Source organism: Ambystoma mexicanum, chromosome 3p, assembly GCF_040938575.1.
Source record: "Ambystoma mexicanum isolate Mex_15411 chromosome 3p, UKY_AmexF1_1, whole genome shotgun sequence".
Classification (NCBI taxonomy): domain Eukaryota; kingdom Metazoa; phylum Chordata; class Amphibia; order Caudata; family Ambystomatidae; genus Ambystoma; species Ambystoma mexicanum.
In genome coordinates, this window is record NC_090925.1 from 498325567 (window position 1) to 498342615 (window position 17049).

The following is a 17049-nucleotide window of genomic DNA, read 5'->3' on the forward strand; positions in this document are numbered from 1 at the left end:
GTTGTTTTTACTGTCTACTTTTACTGCTGTAGATGCATTTTCACATTAAAGTTAGTGTATTCATTGGAATATATAAACAACATCAGCCTTGCAATAAAGGCCTGCAAGTCAAAAGGAATATAACCTTTCATTTCAATGTATTATGATTCTCTTGAATGCACACAGCACTTCTATCATCTTTAATGTTGTTATTGGTTCTCACAATACTCTTCACATGAAAATTCCTCATGATATTCTGCAGGTTATGCTAATAGTTTTTTTTTTTTTTTATCCTGCACCATTCACCACAGTGGCCTAACAGTGCCATGGTCTGTCCGGAAATGTATCGGCATTAACTGAACATCGTGACAGTTCCACAATTGATAACATATCAATGCACACTAATCATCCATGGAGTAACGTGGGTATGGTGTTTGGCCCCTCTCCCTGAAAATAACTTAAGCTTTAATTGTCAACGTTAGAGGACAGTTGTGCTGTAGGATTAAGTGGGCTGGGGCCTTCAAAGTTCCTAAAAGCACACACAGGCAGGTATTGAAATGAATGAAAGATTGGGTCAGGTGGTGGGAGCCCATAGCTCTCCATGACTTCAATAGTTTATTTATCTGCTTCGGTTGTGTACATGAGGACACCTTCTGGCTGCTGCAGGATTCGTGAACAAACTAGCAGCAAGAGGACGTGGCGTAGTGTGTAAATACAGGATAAAGCCAATGCAAAATGATATAGCTGATAATGAGTTAGCAGTTTAGCTAAACTCAAACGATCCATTTAGCACACAAATTGATTTGTTTTCGAGCAAGATATATTCCCGGGCGTAGCTCTCCCAACAATCCCACCTTGCGCTTTTCTCTAGGATTCTGCTACTGACTATGGGGAGCTATGCACAAGTCTTGCCACTGTCTGCAGGACTGCATATACAGCACAAGATTTGCAATTCAAACATTGAGGATACTGAATGAACATGGCAAAGAGTTCCAAACTATAAATATGGTGCAAGGCTGAAGACGGTGATTTCATGAAGTTATCACATTTCTGAACAAATACAATGAGGCTATACCATTGCTGTTCATGGGACGACCCTTTCAAGGCGCATTGGGGACGCCTGCCATTTTTACCACAGGTAAAGAAGTGACTGCTCAGCCCATCATTGAAAGATGCTGAGAATGACTGCCTCCTAATGAATGATGCTTAGCGATACGGCGGGTCATTGTGGGGCAGTTTGCAATGAGGTCCATTTTAGGAGACTATTCTTCACTGCTGCTATTCACTTGATGGTCTAGTGAGTGGCAGATCACTGAGGGATGGATGACCATCCCCTCTGCTTATCAATGTAGGGTGACAGTCATTGTTGCGGACCCTTTAATATATTCAGCAGTAGTATTAAACCACTGATCATTACAGGAGGATGCTGTGTGATGTTGCTCTTCACGGAGGAGTGCTGAGCACTGCTGTCCATTGCAGAAGAGTGCTCTGCACTGCTGCCCAACGCTTGGACATGCAATGATGCGCTACCAATCACTGAACAATGCTCAGAGGTGCTGCCCATCACTGGAGGATCGTCAGTACTGCGGCCCATCGCCAGAGAATGTTCTGCAGTGATGCTCACCAAGGCCTGCTCACTGCCGCCTGCACCAGGCCTGACACATGGTTGCTGCAGAACCCCACGTGACACTCACTCAGACACAAGTAGTGCCGGCCCAGTGTGCAGGGCCCAGCGCACTGATTTTTACAAAGCAGCATTACAGGGATGGCAGCACGGTACTGGGGCTGTGTATACGTCCGCCTGCAGGTCGGGGAAGGAGCCAGCAGCAGCTGCGCCACAGCAACTAGCCCGCCATTGCTCTGGGGCGCCTCCTAGCGGCCAGAGGCCGTAGTGCAAGTGAGAAGTGAGGGGAGTACAAACTGAGAAGTCCGTATGACCCAAAGATGTGACTAAACTACTACAGCGGCCTCCGGGGACTTACCGGCCGCTGAGTGACCGTAAAGGTTCCCGAGTCAGTCATCCCTCCAGTAGGGTTCCTTCAGTCTGGCTCCCCGGTACCGACAATAAGTCCCTCTATGCTAATGAGACGCGTACGTCACTTCCGCTCTCTTTCGGACGCCATTTTGGCCGGGGCAGCTTGGGGATCCGTGGGTATTGTCTGTTCGGGGATCGGTTTGAGCTGAGCCGGCGCCCCCCACTGTTTTGCTCTGAAGCCAGCTCACCCTCTTGCCAGCACAGGAGCGGCGCCGCCCCGGACTCGGGCGCCCCTGTCTGTGTGCTGGAGCCCCGGGCTGTTCGCGCCTCCCCCTGCCGGCCAGCGGCGGCAGCTCCCTTGGAGCCCAAGCGGCGGCCCCACGAGCAGAGGAGAGGCCCTGCTGCACACCGTACCCCGCTTTCCACCACGGATTGGTTATCAGCAGGAGAATCCCACGACTCCAAGGATTCATCTAGTCATTGGAACTTGCCTTGGGAGACGACAGCCACCCAGCACCTTTCTGACACCAGCACGCACAACATAGGAGCGCTGGCCCCCGCCCTGTATCAGCCGGTTGAGCAGCAGCAGCCGCCCCCCAGCACCGGCACCCACAGGTAGATGTCTTCCCCAGGGAAAAAGTGGGCGGGGATGTGTGGCTGGCTGAGAGTCCCTCCCACCAGGACCGTGTCCGTGGTGGGGGTGGTGCCCTTAACCCATCATATTTTCTGAAAAGGGTGAAGACTGTTAAAGGTGCAGCTGTAAAATGCCGTTCAAAGCGAGAGTATGCGGGCCTTGGCGCGGAGAGTCTTTGATTGCGGGCTGCTATGCGAACGATGCTAAAGAAAGTATGTGGTGCAGGAATGGGCATAGCAAGATGTCCGAGAGGGTGCTGTCAGGAAGAGACATCAGTTTTTCCACATGTGCCGATGGAGAGCTGGAACTTGTGCGTTCATTGCTCCCAGGTCATACAGATCACCTCGTCCAGGTGTTTTCATGCGTTGTACCGGGCTACACCCTTGTGCACACTGTAGTGGGTTTGTGGATGAAAATGTGACGTACTATGAAGCTCGCCCATGTTCTCACTAACACGAGTAAAGCCTACTTAAACCCATGTATGCTCCAAATGGCACGTGTCTGTAAACCGTACTCCACCATTTGAACAGGAGAAATGTCATTTTGAGGTCGGGTTTTAGGTATGTAATGTAACCCGCCAGACCCCCACCCGTCTTGCTTTGCAGACTGCAACCACTGTGCATCTCCGTGCATGTACCGGTAGGGGGCGCGCTCTCGGCAGTACTGCTTGCAGCGCCTTCTACAGGGTTTGAGCAGGCTGAGCCCAACCCGCCTGCCGCACAATAGAGCCTGCACACAAGCATGTGACCGCCCACATGCAAGTAAGCCCGGCAAGCAGAATCTTGCCGGCCTAGAATGCTGCCACACATTTCCCTTATTATCTACACATCCTTTTACATATGACCCCCTTGGTGGTGTTTGTGCATCAGGTTAAAGCTTTGTTGGTACACCTCCCTGTCATCTGAGGCCTCGACTCGTGACAGTTTTGACAGCTTAGTTCAACACGTGTTTATTGATGATCGTTACAAACCAACCTCTAAAGGAGGGGATTGGCGGTTGCTAGGATGCTCTCTTCAGAGTGCCAACTCCATTTGCTGTTTGTTGCAGGTGTTTTTTTTCCCCTTACGCCTTTTAGACAAATAACTTTTGCTGTTTGTGTTTGAGCTTTTAGCGAATATATTATGTTTTTGATGCAGCGGTGACATTTTGACCCATCGTACTGCGAGCAGAGTTACTGGCTAGATATTAGAGTTGTGTTAATGTAAACGTTAAGTGCATTTTGTTGCGTGACCATACCATTTTGTGGACTTTGAGTGTGTGCAAACAATGAAAGTCTTGAATACGTTGGCGACTTCTTTTGTCTTTTTACACACACACACGCGCGCGCGAATAATAAGGTAACTTACCGTTTGTGGGGGAACCCCCCATTTTTTTTATTTTTTATTGCCAGAAAAGTTACTTGTATGGTCATTTGGCACGCGATTGGTTTGCAATTCTGCACATTATTTAACTAGACTCTTCAAATCTTAACGCTATTTCGAGGTTTTTACTATTTATTTTTTTTACCCGATTTGTCGTGGCGATACGTTATCCCGTGACTTTCATTTCACGGTGTAACACCCAGATTGCTAAATGCTTGTATGTGGCGCACTCCTCCCCACAATTGTGCTACAACTAACGACAAAAGCAATACAAAAAAGTTATAGTTTATTTGGTTTATCTTACTTATTCCACAGTATATAGCCAGCATCATTACTACAATGGTCAAACTACGGGAAGGTGAACCGGGTGCGTTTTGAAGCTGTTTTCCATTTGACAAACTATGCTCCATTACCGATATAGTTCCTTTCTATTGGTCATGGCTTAACAAGCACGAACGCTTACTTAAAAAAAAAAAAAACTTTTTGGGAGAATGTCGAAATGGTGACCAACTTTAAGACTCCCACTATTTCGACAAAGTATGCATCCCATCTTTATTTCCTAAACGTTAATGGTATCATGCGGACTTATGCCTTAATTCGAGGAAAGCTCGATGCTATGTTAGATCACTGCTTTTTAAACTTTCCGTATTTAAGCTCCTGTCTTGGTAGACTCTCTAGTCTAGTTGTATCGTCCACCTACTTCTGCTTCACTCCATCACGTTGAATGGTCCGAGTTGGTTGTTGCGTTGTATGTGCTTTTGAGCCTTCTGCCCACGACACTCGGCCTCTGCTGTTGATGGTGGTTTTTGATATTTTCACTTATAGCAGCGGTCCTCCTGCATTATGTTATTCCCCATCTAGAAACTTCGCACGTGCATTCCTTGTATGGATCGCTCTGTAGTGGGTGAGTGCATTTTCTTTGTTTCTAACTTGAACTAACCTGTCTTTTGCAACTTCATTTCAGTAATCATTTTCCTGCCACGTTGTTTGATTGTACTAACCACTCGCTAGCTTCAATGAATCGGATTTTCTTTTACTCGTACGGTTGACGCACTGTGTATGTGAACTTTGTGTCACAATAAACTAGCCATTGCTGTCTTGCACCTCAATACTGTTTAGGTTATGGTTCGATGTCCATGTTTTCTTCTGCCGGACTGCAGGATATTTGCCATGCTTCTTATGGTGCTTTTTTCTTGCTGCAGTAATTATCTTTTTAATTCCACACACGCCAATTAAATAATAGGTTGTAAGGGTAGCCAGTGATGGACGTCCTGTTGGCTACCATGCCTAACTTTTGCCCCCTTTTTTTATATAGCAACAATTATCGGCAACGGGTGCAAAGCATTGTAAATGTTCTTGTCAAAGCCTGGGGACTCTTTAAAATTCCTTTCACTCTACAACACGTAGGGGTTGCTTCACAAATATTTAACCATGAGTAACTGCCCGGCAGTGGCTTATGGTAAGTTTGTGAATCCAGTGCAGCTTGTGGCTACTTTGTGAATCGGCCTCAGCATGCGATTATGAAATAAGTTTGCATTAAGTTCTGAATAGATTAGAATACGTCTCCCTTAACGTTCTTTTTGACCGTTTGCGTCCCCTTCTGAAATAAATAGGTCTTTAATTGTTGGTTTTCTCTGCTTAACATTTCCCATATATCTGTGGTCTTCCAATTGTTTGGCAAAACCCCTTTTCTCAGGACTAACGGATGAAATTGGTGTTGGGAGTATACAAAACTCTATTAATAATTTCTTGTATAGTAGCATATTAGTGATTGCAACCAACACACTGATGCTTTTGACTAGTCATGTCTTTCTCGTCTAGGTGTGTTTTTGTCCCATGATTGACCCCATCTTGTGATGCTCCGCTCCCCAGTTGGCCCATCAATAGGCTATCTAAAATGGCAAACGATTTTTACATGTAACGCCTGCCTGTATCTTGATGGCATGCGTGTTACCCTTTTAATAATGGTCAGTTGGTGGTCAGCACTTTGCTTCTTTAGGCCCTCCTTATCTTCGTCTTTGATATGGGATTGCACTGCATTTAAGTTACCATAAAACCGTGCTTGATTGTAGGTTTATTCTTTGCAGTTTATAAAGCATTGGCCTTGTTTGCCAAAAGTTTGGGTTTCTTCAATGCACTGATGCAAGCTTCATTGTCTGGGACTTTATATCTGAACAGCTAGGTTTGCAGTGTTGTTTTATTGTGACTTTTGTTAATGAACGGTATATATCGTTAACTTCTCATTTTCCAGTCTTACGTTTTGGGCCACATTCAGCTCTGAGGCATGATATACCTCTCTTTTGGGGGACTATTGAGTTGGAAAACAAATGGCGGCATCACAAGATTTGAATGACTTAGCAGGGTTCAAAATTGAGGGGAGCTAGTTCGCTCCCTCTTGTAGCCCAGAAGAGCCTGATTAGCTTGCTCCCTCTACAACTCCTGGGGGCTACATTTAGCCCCCCAGGCCAACTGATACGGAATAAACATACCTATATGACATTCGTTTTGTGTGTTTGGGACACATCTGTATGCCATACAAAGTATAAGGGGTCATAAATAACGGACATGTTAAATTTGCAGAATAAATGTACTGCTCCTCGTAATCCAGCGGTAGCTCCTGTTGATCGAATCTTAATTTCAATCCCTGATATGTATCGAATCAAAGCCTGTATTAAGGGCTCCGATGTGTCATTTATGTTAATTGCCAGAAATATACCTTGTTCACAGGAAATTCCATGTTGGCGTAGGTGGCTTATAAAGTAATACACTGGCTAGGAGCTCTGCTACATTTTCTATAAATGGCAAAGATTTGATTGGCATGAATGTTACGCTAGAGCTGACTATTTCAGAGAAATCGATAAACCACATCCATGTCTGTTATAGGCTGTGAACACACACTGCCAAACACAGAACAGAGTTAGTTTAGTTGAATGGCGCTGCTTCTTGACAAATAATTGGCACAGGGGGGTGTTTTTGACTAAGACCTATTAACCGTTATCACTAATTTGTATTTATCATGTGAGAACACCCTGCATAAATACTTGGCGTTATGTGATTAAAAAACCCATTTTGCCTATCGAAATTAATTTCCTCAACAATGTGTTTGCATTCCCTTTGTGTTAAAATGTCAGCACGAGAGTGGTTCAAGCAGCAGACGTAAGTTGTAGTATAATTGCATCTGCTTTGGTTAATGCTCTGCCTGGATGATACTTTCTTAACAATTTGTTTAGCTGAAATTATAAAGCGGTTAAGAAATGCTTCTGGTATATGCTGTATTATGAGTGCTGGATCGATATTAGTCTTGTGCACATCCACAATTACGAGGCTAACACAATTGCTTGGGTGAAGCAGCGTTTCGCTTAGATCTGGATCATCAGTGCCATTTCGTTTTTTCAATACGTTGTTAAATACCTGGTAAAGTACGTGCATTGGCTCTCGTTACTTGGAGTAGTTTATTAATTGGGTAAATTGCCCTTGTAACACAAATGATGTTGTGAGCCTGTCGGTGGGCTCGGCACACAGTTAAGCATCCACCTGGCCCCATACTCTACTGTTCAGGTTTTTTTTTTTTTTTTTAATACTTTATACGGTGCTCCAATAGCAAACCTGCTAACCAAGTCTTATTAACGGCTCAACAGCAAAGGGTCTACAACCCCATGGGCTCATTAGCGGCCTTTGCACAACAAAGTGAACTGAGTTGCTGGTCTGTAGCGTTCTTGATCTCGTAGCAGGATAATTAACCATTGTTTTCCCACTATTTAAAACCTGAACCTGGTGTAGCTGCATTTTACCTTACCAAGGCTGCGTTGAACTGTCGTTTGGTTGAGGATAGGACAGAGAAGCCCGTGGAAGAAATCTGCAAATGACATCGGAATTAAGAACAAGCAGTTTATTAGGGTGGTTTACAAAAAGTGACATGGCAGTATATGTGCAATAGAATCTCACCTTTACCCAAAATTTGCTTTGGGCTGAATTGTTGGCCATGACAGCACAGATCCGTTATTGATGACTCTGCAGAAGCCTTGACATCTGCACGATGTGCTGTTTGCTCTAACGGGCTCCCCAATACCAAATGATGGTGCAATTTCTGTTATGCAGGTTTGTGATCTACACCTGAGGGCTGGATGGAGCAAAGTACCACTCTCCCAGGCCTAGCGCATGATGCACAGACCACACTGGTCAACCAGGCAGAAAGTACTGAACAAAATAAGTTAACTCAAAGCTACAAACTTTAGCCATGCAGTCAAAATGGTCAAAAAGCAGAGCCGTGAACCTATGACCTAGAACATGCTGAGCCAAGCACTAACCATGATAAAGCCAGAGAGAACAAAAGAAATAAACTTAAGAAAAAGCAACATATGATTAAAGTAAACGCATTACTTTAAAATCCCTTTGAACGAATGATCCATGCAGGCGGCTAGATACCATATGGCAATACCCATCAACTGTTGCTCCTTACCTTGTCACGGCCACATTGTCTCCCATCAGGCTACTATTTAATCCTTCTTTTTTTTTATCAGTTAACTGCTGCTTAAGAATTTGGGAGCACAGCGTGCACTTTGTAATAATAAAACGTTTTAAAAATGTTGTCTTTCGTCACCCCTCGGCCATGTGTGTATTTTTTACATATATAAAATAGTCTCCCCCATTTGGTGTCCACCTAGACAAAGTTCAAGTGCTGCTATATGAGCAACTGAAATAAGTTGCCACAATCCTCAAGCACACTATGGGCAGACAGCTAACTGCTCCCTGGCCACTCCCCAAGCCGCTTTCACAGCTATGGCTAATATATTAGCGCCTGAAAAAATGTGTGAACTAAAAAAAGTCCCCCTAAACCGTGGTTCACTAAAGAGCTGAGATCTACTAAACTTCAGTGCAGACAAGCTGATAGGAAATGGCACATTTCCTTCTCTGATGAAGCCAAAACTACTTACCGTAATGCTCTTTCCTCATATCAAACAGAAATCCTCAATGCTAAGAAACTTTATTTTAGCCACACGGTTGAGATGGCCCTGAATAAGCACAAGACCCTATTTAACCTGGTCCACTCTGCTCCTGAGACAGGTCGCCCTTAGTGCCACCCTCACAGAGCCTTTTTGACTCCATCTTCCTTCTTTGTGGAAAAAATATCCACTATTAGAGATGATATCAAAGCTGTTGGTGAGGCGTCCTCTGCTGAAAATGGTCAATCATATTGAACCTCTCCCTCCGTTAGGGATGTGGTCCATTTTTCCTCTCTTCTCAGATGCTGATATTTTATCAGCTATTCAGCACCTCAAGTCTGCCTCTCCTGCAGACGTCATACCCCTGGCTCTCTTAAAGGAACCATCCAGCGATATAACTGCTCACATTTCATCTGCGGTCAATCTCTCTTTTGCCACTGGCGATATCCTACCCTCTCTGAAACATGCTTTGGTCATCCCTTTACTGAAAAAGCCCTTCTTGGACCATGAAGATCTCTCTTCTGCCATGCTTGATGAAGGTAATGGAAGGTCTTGTCTCCCTGCTGCTGTCCAATTTCCTTGAATCTTCCTGTTTCTTTGATGTATTTCAATCTGGCTTCTGGCCAGGGGGTGGCACGGTATCGGTCCTGAAGTTGGTGCTCGACGACCTAGCACGCCTGGTTGACCAGGGTGGTGTCGGAGCCGTCCCTTTCTTAGATCTATCAGCGGCTTTCGACACAGTTGATCACTCTACCCTGATCGTCCGCCGCAGGGCTATCTGGTCGTGTTCTTGACTGGTACACTGCCTTCCTCGCTGATAGGTCCCAGTCGGTATCTCTTCCGCCTTTTCGGTCCCCTCCTGTTTCCCTTGCTTGCTGGGTCCCGCAGGGATCAGCTCTATCCCAAATCCCGTTAACGTCTACATCAGACTCCTCCTTCTCCAAGGCCACGGCTTCCGCTATTATTCCTGTGCAGATGACACTCAGATCTTAGTCCGGTTGGACCTGACTCAGACTGCTGCTAGATTGAGGAAATGCCTGGGGGTATTGGGTAGCTGGATGTCATCCAACTGGCTTAAGCTCAACACTAGTAAAACTGAAGTCCTGGTTGTCGTGACTACTTCCTCCCCAGCTATACTGGACCGCTGACTTCTGGCCCCCCTCACTTGGCCCCTGTCCTATACCCGTGCTGTCAGTAAAAAAACCTGGGGGTTAGAATCTCGGCCTCCCTGACCATGGAAGAACAGGTAGCGGCAGTCTGTAAGACTGGCTATTTCAAACTCTGGGTTTTATGGAAGGTCCTTCCTTTCACCCCCACAACCTTTCAAGCCCCGGTGGTGGTGGCGCTAGTACTTAGTGGTCTAGACTACTGTAACACACTCTACCTGGGGCAGCCTCGCTACCTTATTAAGCGGCTACAACTTTTACAAATTGCTAGGGAAAGATCCATCCTTCGCCCTCCCTTTGGTAGTCATATGTCCCCCCTTCTGAGGCAACTGCACTGGCTCCCCGTTGAGGCCCGCCTCATGTTCAAATCCATGTGTATAGTCCACTGGGCCTTTTTGCGGCATCACTGTGTATTTGCAAGCCAAATTTGTGCTCTACTCTCCCACTCGGCTCCTTCGCTCTCAATCAGCTCTTCTTATAGTTATTCCTCGGTTCAGGCTGGCCCGGTCAGATGGGCGTGCCTTTTCTATTGTGGCCGCTACTGCCTGGAACAAACTACTGCTTTTGCTGACCATTTTGGTTTCCGGCAACTAAAAACGCTATTGTTTTAAAATTCTTTCTTATGTATCTCCCTGCCTTCAGCCCTCAGCACCATGATGCCTTTGGCAAATGTGCGCTTAACACATTTCTTTAACAAATAACCCTGTATCGATTGAAATTGATCGGGAATGTTCCATCCAGTCAATCTGTCTAAGCAGCAAGATAATAGCTCCACTGACCTACTACACTTTTGCCACACCTTTCAGACATCAATTACATTTTACCCCAGTGTGTCATGAACTTCATCTGTTAGCGATACTACCATATTGGATGCACTAGTTTTTACTGCAAAATGTGCCCCGTCCACTCGCCAGATAGAAGTTAATTGTGTTTGAGGGTTCAGATATGAACAAACCAGATTAGAAGTGTTGACTTTTAGACTAGATAAATAAGTCAACTACAATGTAACATTTGGACCTCGCACTCAGTGACCCAAATGTCACACGGTGCCCCCCACATTGAATGTGTCTAAAGAAAAGGAAAAAAATCCTCGAGTCCCCGGGAAGTGGGGTCCGACAATACATTATGATCCTGCTGCCCCCCCCCCCCTGTTAAACGTATGTTTTAAGACATTGTTCTAAATCGACCCCCAACTAGGTTTTTGCAGGACCATCCAAATGTTTCACATCTTCTCCGGTTTTCCAAGTTTCAATGGGCTGAATTTTGTTTGAACTAAATGGCAGTTAGCAACTATTTCAGTGATGGGGCTCACTCTTCATGTCACACCCCCTCGAGACTGACGACCTCCCAAAAATGGGAGTGTACACTTGCCCATTCATGTAGCCAGAGGAATTTAGATTTTTAAATTGGATAATGAAATCTATTTTGACACTTTAAATTCCAGATCCCTATTGGTGTGGCATGACTAATCTCATGCCACTTTATGCAGACCCACCTCACAATTATGGGCAATAGCAACACTGTTTCTTGACATTTATTAAAATACCATTTTAAACAAAGGTGGTTTCCAGATTTACACCATGGAGATCACTACACTGTTCTAGGCAAACATACAATGGGTCAATGAGATAAATGTTACCTGCCTATAGGAAGCTCGACATTGGCTCTCACGCAAGCATTCATAACCACTTCTATATATTTTATAAAGGGTACTATGCATTATAAATATTTCCATTGCTTCCATATAAGCAACACAATGTATTTAAATTTTAATGATACTGGCCGAAAAGCGACAATGTTATCATTTATGCATTATTCAAGGTATTATAGGAACATTTGGTTTTCTACAGTATCGAGAACAGTATGGTATAGGAGATAAGATCCTTGAACAAACAACATTTAAAACATTTGACTTAATTGCCCCTTGGGGTGTGATTCCCTGCTCGCCCCCCCCCCCCCCTGCCCCCCTCGACCTTAGGTAGGGCTGTGTGGAGTGGGCACAGAATTAAGATGAGAGGTGCCTCAGAGTTCGGCCTAGCGCTTTGACAGTTCCCTGAGTGTTTGCACCCCTTGACATAATTGACAATACAGCCAGAAAATGTTGTGTAGTTCGTTTTGACTCAGAGACCTCATTATGAAGCATTACTCAAATATGAAGCCGATACTTGAAGGTAGCAAGTCAATATATTTAATATCACGTCTGTCTTCTTCCAGTTCTACTATCATTAAACATGCTATGGTAACAGCTAGTATAACATAACATAACAGATATATATATATATATCGTTATTGCATAAGCTAAAAGCATAATTCACTTTTAACAAAGATCAAGTACAATTCCTCATTTTAAGAAACCACCTCGAGCAACATGGGGTGTATGTTAGGGTGGTCTATACTAAGCCATGTTATGATCAGGAGTGGAGTGACATAATAAAAAACGCCTTCAGTCCCATCTATGCAAATAGTTCAACCTACACATTCAAACTCACGTTTGTCATGCCTTGCCGGGCAGCATGCAAAGTTACCACAAATGCCATCGATGGGGCCTGCTTCTCTGGCACCTGTGATGGAAGGCTCCTCCCAACCCCCCCCTTATACGTCTTGGTTTATGTAGGAAATGGTAAGCTTAAATATGACTCAGAACATGTTTGAATTTGGAAAATAATACTTTCAAGGATTCTTGAACTCACTCTGAACACATGGTGCAGTTTTCTCAGAGTATGTATAGCTTTCTCTGACCATGTGTAGGCAATTTCCAGTAAACATATGGGTGTCGCTTTTAATGACTTGTGTAGTTTTTGGACTGGAGATGTAATTTTTTCCAGTAAACTATACAGTGCCCTCCCCATTTTCCCTTTCATAATTCAAAAGTCTGCATGTGAATCAAAGGCAAGAGACTATAGGGTTTAACATTTTTTGCAATTTTCTAAAAATAGCAGGAATTTTTCACTAACATAATTTATGGACAGGTTTACAGCAGGTGCAAATTTGCACGACATCCCACCAGGGGATAATGGATCAACTAATCTGTGGCCTGTGACTGTCGACACAAGCAATAGATTCTATTTAGTAGTGTTTACATTTATTAAAAAAAAGGGCCTGTGTTGCGTTTAAGTTGCACAAAAAATTGCGTTGTTTGAAATAGCACCTCAATAAAAGATGTACTGGGCTTTAATTAAATAACGTCCCTTTGTACTCAGCATAAATGGGGAGAAACAAGTAGTTTAATTACACTACATCTGTAGCTTCTTCCCCAAACCCTCTGTTGAATTCTCCCATGGAAAAAACTCTGGGCAAGATGGATATATGTTATGGGGTTTTATTTACCTTTTCAATTGTGGCTTCTCATTTGGGGGACCTTTTCTGCCTGGAATTACTGCCTCAGCAAATGCAGCTGTTTGTCTGGATCCCAGTTTCAACATGACCAGCTTATCTCTCTGTGGGGCTTCTTTTCTGTGTGCATTGTTATTATATCCTTTTGACCCACTCCTCTGAGCTCGTGACAGCGGTGTGGTTTCACCAGTCCCGTGATCTGCAGAGGGAGGGGTGAATTGGCTCCTAATGTTAAAATGAGAATTGGATTTTCCCTGTATAACTTTGGATGTGAATGTGTGCAGTTAATCAAATCAGCATCTGTGTATTCTGTAGATCTGTACGCACAATCGCATGCGTGAAAGATGGTGGTGTTAAATTGGTGGTGTTTAAATATTTCAGGAGATTTCATGGTTTTCCCATTTTTCTCAATCTTACCATGACAACCCACAAATAGAAAAAGTCTTAGCACACACAATCTTTTTTGCAACTGGTCCCCTTTTGATCAGAGCTGGTATCGCAGAGCTATGATTTCTTGTACATTAGGAATATGCAGACGTTTACCGCAAGCTGGCACTATTGATACATCTTTTCCTTTTTAATGACCTAGAAAGCTCAAATACATGTAATTTTCAATGCAATGCATTTGTCGGGTAGTTTGAGATCTAGGCCTGGAAACCAGTTTCAACAAGCCTTGTTGGACACGTTTATCTCAAAGTAAGCCAGGCCTTTCTCGGAAGTCTCATGATTGGGTTCCTAAGGCGGGGGCAACTGGCATTTGGAACTCTACCAGTTTCAAGTTCCCCCTAGCAATAACAGCAATATGTCCTGGCCTGTTTCAGTTTCAAATACATCACAACATTACTCTAATTGGAACACATGCAATAGAAAACAAAATGGGACATTAAATAATACTTTTTAGTGGGACTTGTTACATTATTGTAATTAAAATGAAACGCATGCTGAGGGTGCAAAATTTAAACTAGCCATTATCTAGTGATATTTTACTTGTGGTGAGCAAGTAATGTGTACTGTGTGTATCTATAGAATTTAGCTTGCAACTCTGCTGAATCCAATAATTTAAGAGGCATAATAGATTTGTAGTGTACAGTGGATTTAAAAATGTTTTCTTTCATAGAGGGTTTAGTCCCTAAACATGTGCCCTTAGGTCTACTGAATTCTATTGGATATAATTGCACACCCAAGTTCTGGGCCATGTATTTTTGCATGTGCACAGTTCCAACTTACCTGTGCAGTCTTCTTCATGTTCTTAAATATGAATGAGGCAATAGTTGAAGAAATGTGTTATTTCCAGCTCTTTATATTATAAAATCGGGCCATGGAAAAATTGCTCTTAGGCACGCACATTTACCTCAGACTTAAACAGGGATCCTTGTTATCACAATGGCAAGCAAGATGTGCAATTCTATAGGAAGTATGTTTTTGCGAATTGCGCCTCTTCTGCTTTTTCAGAAAGGCTTTTGTCTATTCACTTTATTGTTGGTCATTATCCGTTGCTGTATCCTTTGAGGAACATTTGGTAAATATGCAAACTGAATCACATGCAGATGATTTGCCCAAGATCAGATGGCTTTGGTTCAATACGAAAGCTAGGGTTTGAATAAAGATGTTACTGTTTCATTGTCAGGTGTGCAAAATTTCCAAGTTGTAAGTAGCTTGCCCTCGTTTGTCATGGATGGTCAAATCATGACACAAGTGTGCATGTACCAGTACAAACAGATGAATGTGTTCTAGATTTGGTGGTGATCAAATGTTTACCTTTTAGTGGAGACTGGGTCAACATTGCTTTCATGCTTAATAGGTGCATTTATTCTTTGTTTACAATGCATTTTCAGGGACCAAAATTGTGAATGGATAAGCAGGAGCTAAAACCAGCTCTGCGGTATCCAGCATTAACGAGTGACTAGGAGCTACTTCTGGGTAATGAGGAGCTAGTACATCGCGTTCTGCAAATCTGATTTATACATAAAATGCACATTTTCCGTTTTGTTCCTTATTTATGACCCATAAGGCTTTAAATGTGTCCTACTGGTTATAGTTTTTTTTCCAAATAGTTAAATTCGTATAGGTATTTTTGTTCGGCATCAGTTGGCTTGTGGAGCCTTAAGTGACGTCTGGTAGCTGTTGCTGTCAAGCTAACTAGCCTATTAAGTGATGAGCAGGAGCTAAATGGCTCCCACCTTCCCTCAATTTCGAACATTTTTTGAATTGTTGGGAAACTTGCAGCTCCAGTGTTGCTTAAGGACCTGTATTTTCTTTCTATTAAACATTCCTGTGCACCATTTCAAGCCACCAGCCCTTCCTCCTCCCCTCATTCCTCTACTGCACACCTTGTGCTTTGCACAGCTTTTATTTTTTTACATTAACACGTGGATGGGTGGCTTCACCTTTCATTTAAGAACCTAGCATTCAGTGAATTGTTTTCTTATGCAGAGTCCGTTAAAAAAGCCAAAAAAAAGAAATGGGGAGGTATGCCGTTCATTAGAAAGGCATACTGTGAAGCTGATGTTTAATGGTGAGAATTAGGATTCTGATGCTTGCAACAAGTAAGAAATTGTTAAGGCACAATTGTGCAGTATGTGTTTCAAATACGTAAATTCAACAATGTTATTTTTTATGCCGGGGACACGGTTATGTGTGGTATTGTTTTTTTGGTTTGGTTTTTTTTTTTTTTTTTTTTTTTTTAATTTTATTATTCCCAACCCCACTTACCTTCTTTTTTCTTCTTTACTTGGAGCAAACGCGCTGGCAACACTTCTGCTCCCAAAGGATGCCATGGAAAAGCAAAACAGACTGTTTTCCCTGTGGCCATTTTTTAAAACTTTTTTTTTTCTGTCGAAGCGCGGCAGTGTTTCAAAACAGAAACAAATGCCATTAGTACCCTGGTCTAACGGGCCTGGGTACTAATGGCAATAAGTACGCTCAGCCTGTAACTATGACCCCGGGGGCATTACCTGGGGCGGTATTGGCACGCCGCCTCGGGTCTTACTGGCACAAAAGTTTTTCAATTTGTTCTGCTTGGGTTGTTTACCACAGAATTGCCAAGTGATTATCCAAGCTCAAATCTAGCCTCCTCGCCCCTCACCTTAAACACACTTTATCAAAGGATGCAAACCTGGGCAAAGGACTTTGATGTGCATGGTGGTAAAAATGGGAACCCCAAGTGTGCTGACATCGCTTCACTGACTTGAAAGCTCACTCCTACAGAACACACTTGAATATGTATGTACACTGCACAGGGTCAACGTTTTGGGCCCCATATACCACAACGCTTAGCAACATTCTGATTTTAATGTTGATTTTTTTCAAATGAACTTGTGGGAAAATGCTTTTCTCCTTTTTGAATAGGAAATGTCATAAAGAATAACTTTAAACAAAACTGCCAACAATAAAAACCTTCCCATGGTCCTGGGGGGGTGGGAGGGAAGAGGCATTTCAGGTGTTCATACAGGCTTATAACATGTGACAATACTCCTCCAATTGGGGTAATGTTTGGCCATCGAATCTCCTTTCTGGCTTCCTGTTGCCCCCTTCTGTTGCTGCTCAAGCAGCAGAAAAGTACCACCTTTCATTGCTATTCTGTGAATGAAGTCTTCATTGTACTGGCAATACTCCTACGTCCCGTCCCCTTTCCTCCATACTTGTGGGACATCTCTCC

General features: G+C 43.5%; 1 protein-coding gene across 2 annotated transcripts in view; it reads left to right on the forward strand.

Annotated features, from left to right (window-relative positions):
- Positions 1-1815: 1815 nt before the first annotated feature.
- Positions 1816-17049, forward strand: part of ADNP (activity dependent neuroprotector homeobox) — a 260973-nt gene continuing 245739 nt past the window's right edge. The window contains exon 1 of one of the 2 annotated variants that reach the window (XM_069651163.1): positions 1816-2569. The gene's annotated coding sequence lies outside the window, so the exon portion shown is untranslated. Of the gene's footprint in view, positions 2570-2781; positions 2801-17049 lie in introns of those variants that run through there. The other variant, XM_069651164.1, reaches the window with a different exon arrangement.